Source organism: Perca fluviatilis, chromosome 10 (assembly GCF_010015445.1).
Source record: "Perca fluviatilis chromosome 10, GENO_Pfluv_1.0, whole genome shotgun sequence".
Lineage (NCBI taxonomy): Eukaryota > Metazoa > Chordata > Actinopteri > Perciformes > Percidae > Perca > Perca fluviatilis.
Genome location: NC_053121.1, coordinates 4,457,828 through 4,463,971, shown reverse-complemented (window position 1 = coordinate 4,463,971; position 6,144 = coordinate 4,457,828).

Genomic DNA, 6,144 nt, shown 5'->3' with positions numbered 1-6,144 from the left:
AGGTGTGTTTCGAGCCATGGATGATATACAGGCTGCATGAAACACTGTCGAAAGCCATATTTATTATTAACCCTACACAAGGATGCTTTGCATTGAGATAGCTCCCAGCTGGGTTGTGGATGGACAAACACACTGTACATAACTCAGAGTTGGAGCTATGAAGAGCTATGAAGCCGTTTAACAATAAGGCATCAAGCCACGAGCCTGACTGTGGCGCTGTCACTTTGATATAGCAGCACACTTGCCATATCTTATCCTATTTTAACATTGTAGACTACTTTTGAAATCCCATAAATATATTTGGATGCCATGTGTAAAAGAAAATCAGATCAGTGAACATTTCAGACCGGTGTTCCCTCCAAGCTGATGAGTCTGATGATGTCCTAATTAATTCACCTCGCTGAATGATTTAAACACTGCAAATCCAAATTAAATCCATACAGCTATTGTCTGAGTTGTATCAGGTTTTGTGGATTTTTACTCAGAAATGACATGTTTGTATCAGACGCGGCAGGATTAAGCAGCCGCTACAGGTGAATAAAATGGCATATTACTGTAAAAAAAAACTAAACAAACAGGAAACACTCTATTCATTCTGATTGTACAGGCAAATCTGTGACATGCAACCCAGAGCCATAGGTTGAACAAAAGCTGGGCAAAAGAACACATAGACACTAGGATAACATCCATTTAACCATTTTCTAAACTGCTTATTCTGGATCATATCCCAGCACATTACACAACTATCTGTGGCTGTTTACCATTAGGTTAGCATAATGCTAATTTAGACGCTGTAATACATGTGAGATGACTGTACTAGCCTAATTAGAGGAAAAACATGTTGTGGAAATAAGAAGAACGTGCCTGCATTTCCTTCATAAACTTGCCAGACCTTAATAAACGAGCATCTGACTTGGTTTCAAATGATTGAAAAAGAAAATGGAAGGCATAATTAAGTTAGCCTTATCCCTTATCACTCATTATGGTTATGAATTACACATATAAGATTAAGATCTCTCAGAATTTTCTTTTTCACACATTTGAAATCATAACCACTTTGTGTTTTACGGAAGAGGATTAGGGCCACGTGAACAATGTATTTCAGTTCTTAGTTTAAACTCAGAGTTCTGACTTTATTCTCAGAATTCTGAGTTTAAACACATGTGGCCCTAATCCTCTTCCGTAGTATTTTATCCAGGTCTAAAAGTTAAGAATATAAATGTATAGTAGGTTTGCTTGCCTTCCCTTTTCCCTATACATAGTACATTTTATTTGTTATATTTTGCTGGGTTTTTATTGCAGTTAATTTACAACAAGACATCATGACTTCGAGTAAACATACACGCCCACTTTCTTAAGCCAAGTGGCGTGTTATCTGTTCGCATTTTGAGCTATTGGCGTGTATGTCTACGCTGTATACAGTGGACGTAAACATACACGCCACTTGGCGTGTTATCGCGAGAAAGCGACGGTTGAGTTTAGGAAACGTGACATGCGGGACACGATCCCCGGTCTCCTGGGTGAAAGTCCTGTGTTTGACCTATCCACCACCCACCCACCACCCTCCCTATGCGGATTTTCACCCTTTCATACTACTCTCTACGCCGTCAATTCACACGCAATCGCAAGGTAATGTAAGTCAACGGAGGCCAAACGCCGTTGATAAACACGCTAAAAAGCCAGTATGCGTCTTGATAACACGCCAAAAATGGCATACGAATTGGCGTGCCATACGTACGCCACTTCTTGAGCTCAGTCTGGAATTTGTGTCTTTTTTTTAATAGCCATGTTTGCTCTTAAAGGGATGCCTTGACATTTTGAAATGTACCTTGGTAATTTTGTTTATCTACAAAAAGTCACTGTTAACAAGAAAAAGAGGAAAAAAGGTTCCTGTATGTGGCATTAATTAAAATCAGTATGGGGAACGGGCCCTTGTCAGATCAGGGCACAGTCTCTTGAGTTGTTCAGAGTCCTAGAGATGAAACGATTAGTTGATCGACAGATAATTCATCTGCAACTACTTTGATAATTGATTCATTGTTAGAGTGATATTTTTTAAGCAAAAATGCCTAAACTTCATCTGGTTTCACATTCTCAAATGTGAACATTTGCTGGTTTCCTTTGTCTTATATGACAGTAAACAGAATATCTTGGGGTTTGGGACTGTTGTTCGGGCAAAACAAGACATTTGAATAAGTCAACATGGGCCTTGCAAATTGTTTGACTTTTTGGCAGAAGTAAATGGCAGATTAATTAATACTGAAAATAAGTGCAGTCCTACAGGGTACAACACATCAGCAGGGTTCCCCTCACTCAGGAACCATGGCCATATGCCTTCAGGTAACTATTATGTGCGTTACCTTAATGCATAGATTAATGCTGGTTCAGGTTAGCCCGTTAGCTAGCTATTTTCAGCATTCAATTAAACTGTCGGCCTGCAGCTGTTCTATCATTTCAAGATCATGTCAACACTTTTACCCCCCCAAGTAGAAGTAATAATAATTACTAATGTATGTGGGGACATTCCCTTTCCCCTCCACAGAAGGAGCTCTATGTTGTCACATTACAAGCTCAACAGTGCAAACACAAAGAAAAAAAATATGAATTTGAGAAATAATTCTGTAAGTGTGATGCTTAAATGACAAACTTGAAAATACAATATACAACCGTGGATGCGGGGTGTGGCCCATAGAGAATGGGGGTGCGGTCCATAGAGAATGGGGTTGTGGCCCATACAGAATGGGGGTGTGGTCCACAGAGAATGTGGGGTGTGGCCCATAGAGAATGTGGGGTGGGGCCCATAGAGATTAGGCTCGTTGGAGATGAGCCAGGTCTGCACAGAATCGATCACCGCCGATCGCCACCCAACGCATGCTGGGTAGCATTTGTGTCCCGACTTGCTCTGATGTCATGCACACATGGGCAACCATAACCTCACGAGATCGAGGCACCCCCAGGTTTGAGACGCAGGCAGCGCGGTTGCTTTCCACCGACTGCAAGACCCAGGCGGACCCAGGGCATGCTGGGAAACGCCGGCCTCTCAGCTGTTCTAACAGCTGACTGGTTCAGAATCGACTCAACATGACGACGTTTTATATAACTCTTTTGATTGTTTTTGAATTGGAGGGATTTGAATTGCTATTTGTCTGTTTTAAAGGCTTATTCTGTACAGAACACATGGTGTGTGGCAGATAGTTACATTTAGAAATCAGAGACTAAATCCGTTCAGATTACGGATCATCTACAGTCTATTATTTATTACCTTGTCATAATACAAACAACTGGAGACTGCATACAAGCTGATATATGGGTCTGATAACATTTTATTAAATCGGAATCAGACCTATCAGGATGTCAGTGTTTCTGTGACTTCCTGTTCAGCCTGAAGGCTGCTGGAAACGGCTGGAAACTGTCTGACTTTACCGCGGCCTTTTGTCACCGGACGCTGCTCTCGTTCCACTTCACAGGCGAGCCGCAGTTCATCTCAAACGAGCCTAATGCCTATGTGCGGGGTCCAGAACTTTGTGCTATACGCCCCCTGCACATCCTTAAAGTGTGCAGTACATACTACCTAGTCAAAACTCCTACAACTTTTGAGATTAAAAGTCAAAAACTCCTTTAACAAAAGCCTTAACAGTGGTGTTACTTGATTTAGGATTGTCATCATTTTATATTTGCTCAATCTGAGATGACAATGTTTATTTCTGTCTGTGAGTTTGTTGTTTTGGACTGTATCGGCTTTTGCCTTCTACTATATGTTTCATATGTAACATTGTCGTTGTTACAATCTCACAAAAGGGACTTCTGATAAAACTGTTGAAAAAGCTTCACTTGACTCTGATGCTCGTTCTTTGGAGACCAGTTACATTTTTCTACGCTAAACTTTTCTCTGAATGCTTAAAGTGCCCATATTTGGGGTGTTATTTTGTGTCTCTGGTGCATCCACACGCATACAAACTTTGAAAAAAATCCAACCAATGCTGTTTTGAGTGAGATACGGTTTTCTGAATGTGTCCTGCCTTCAGTCTCCGGCTGAGCTGTTCAAAATCTGCACGGCTTTCTACGTCACTAGCCGAAACGAGGAGCCTAGGGGGCTAACCGTTAGCATGCTAGCCCGTTCTCAATGGCAAAACACTGCTACAACACACACAAATTCACCCTAACGTACAAAATAAATTGTATAGAACTACTTACATGTCCCTGTTCTGCAGGTATTCAACGCAAAGTTGGAAGTGCGCCCTCGTTAAGAAGAAGTCTCCCGGCTAATCCTGCCTTGTACTGACCGAAGTTGGAGAAACAGCTAGCTAGATAATGTAATCCTTACCTAGCTACTGCGCATGTGCGACTGCCAACAAAGATGTTACAGAAGTTGAGATGTCTCACTCTGTAGCTAAAACAGAGACCTGACACAGGGTGAAAAGAGGAGCTGCAGCAAGGGGCAGTACAATAAAAATATGGTGTTTTTTGAAAATTAAACCATGTAAACCTATTCTGATACAATCCCAAATTACAATTATGAACCTGAAAATGAGCATAATATGGCCACTTTAAATTTACAGTAGGTCAGCTTTTGAGATGTGTATTTATTGTTAGGGCCTGTTTCCCTCCCACACGCAGGAACTTCATATGATGATGATGATGATGTCTGATTTTCCGTTCTCTTTCTCTCTGTCCTGTATCTTATTTTACCCGTCATTTGTCACCCTGTTTCTACTGAACTTAAATTCTATTTCTGTAATATTCCTATAGTTTATCCCTTAAGTATTTCTTTCTATGCCTGCCTCAGTGCTTCTATATTCAGTGACCCATAATACTTTCAATTTCCTTCTCCTTCTTTGCCTCCATATATATCACGCGTCAGAGCATCAGTCTGTCTGCTCGTCTGTCTCCGCCTTTCCCTCTCAGTCTCCAAACATGTGGCTTGGGGCTGCTCCTTGTCTTTGGCTAGAAAATTTTAATTCTCAAAAAGATCCTGTGTCCAATAATGGATATAGCAGACGAATGCTGCTGAATGATGAGAGTGTGACCAGATCAGAGAGGTAAACCCTTTTATTTAATGAGCTTAGCAGCAAATAGGCCCCTGTGCCATTTGGGAGTTTTGAGGCCTGTTAGAAATTAATAATAATAATAATAATAATAATAAAAATACATTTTATTTAAAGGCACCTTTCTCGGCACTCAAGGACACCGTACAGGGATACATGAGACATTTAAAAGCAGCAAAAAATATAAAGAAAAATAACAAATTGAGTAATGTTGAGATATTCCAGAAAGGCCTTTTGTGTGGGGGAACAACTCTTGGAGTGGATGATATGGTTTGGCAAGTCAGCTATCAAGAGACAGACAACTGACCACCAGTGATTTTAATACCAAAAAGTTGTGAAGAATGCAGAGAATATAAAACATTTAGGAAAAATCTGAGCAGTGACCCTCACTGACAAAGTAAATACAGATCTCATCAAATAAACCTCACAGGTGTGAGAAATAACCCTGACAACTGATTATCAGTGATGATGTCCAAATTACGTTTCATGACGCATTTTATTGATTTTCTGAGCCTAAAATAAATTAACTGAAAGCACACTGAATTGCCATTCCCCTGAGCCTTTTTCTTTAAACCAAGAGCGCCATCTAGTTGGGTCAGCAAATACTAACGGTTCAGGAAGCCTCATTTGGACATCACTAATGATGATCTTATGTATGTAAAATGTTCGCTGTCCGAAGTTCAGAAACCCCCATTTCTGGAGTGTTTTGGTACCATTTGTTCTCCACAGTGGGAGGTTGGCGGGGTTAAAGAACCAAAGATCATGCTCAAGAACCCAACTATCAGTCAAAAGAAAAAAAAATCTATAACGTTATTTGCCCAATAATGCTTTTATATTAAGGTGAATGCATATTGTGATAAGGGGGAAGAATAACGAACTTTTAGATAAAAATGTTTCCACTACCTTAGAGCCAATGATTGAGCTGGAATAATAGGCTATTATTTGTTTTGATTTGTGTTGGGAAATATTATAAGGTTCATTGCGGGATAAAATTTCTATTTAGATGAATTACCCGGATATGTCATGTGAAATAGACATTTCTATGTATTACCTGTGGAGAGCAGCAATAGGCTTGGATGTGTGTAAGCAGCCTCGGATT